Below are 720 nucleotides of genomic sequence, written 5' to 3' on the forward strand. Positions count from 1 at the left end.
AGCTCTGCGCACTGGCCTGGGGCATCAGCAGTTTGCAGCCGGCAGCAAAGACCACGTAACCAACTAACCCACCGTGCATGAGCCCTTGTAACCGCTCGCTGCATGCGTTGGGTGCCCGCGCACCGGGAACAGGACGCAGTCCCTTTGGCGTGCCAGCAGGCAGGGAGAAGGACAGGGTCTGCCAGGACAGCGGGGGGAGGACGGTCCCACCAGCGAGCTGTCCCCATCTCCTTCCCCCCCAGCCTGCTCTAACCGTTAGACTCACTGCTCCTAACCTGTGTAATCTGTCTATTTTAGGGGTTTCTATAGTATCCATCACCGTAGGTCTAAGAACTCCCAGGTAAGGTGGATGGGGTGGGTGGTCTGCTCTCCCTCTCCCAGTCGCTAAGGATCCGCCTGCGCCTGCCCGCGCCGCAGTGCTGCCTGTCCCACGTCCTGCGCCTGCCCCGCTCTGGGCGTTGGCCCCAGCGCAAGGTCCCCTCGGCAGGAGAAGGGCTGGTGGCCTTTGGGGGCTGGTGGCCCACACGGGAGAGGCAGTGGTGGGGGCGGCGTTGACACCCGCTGCGGTCTGTAAGGAGTGCAGGGAGGGGGAGAGGGGGACCGTGCTCGTGGCTGCCCGCACCCCCCCACCCCATGTCCCTGTTCTTCCCCAGCGCCTGCAGGCAGCCCCCGCCCGGAGTTGCCTCTGCCGGAGATGCGGAGCTGAGCGAGGGACGCTGC

Source organism: Pygoscelis adeliae, unplaced genomic scaffold (genome assembly GCF_000699105.1).
Source record: "Pygoscelis adeliae isolate BGI_AS28 unplaced genomic scaffold, ASM69910v1 Scaffold403, whole genome shotgun sequence".
Classification (NCBI taxonomy): Eukaryota; Metazoa; Chordata; class Aves; order Sphenisciformes; family Spheniscidae; genus Pygoscelis; species Pygoscelis adeliae.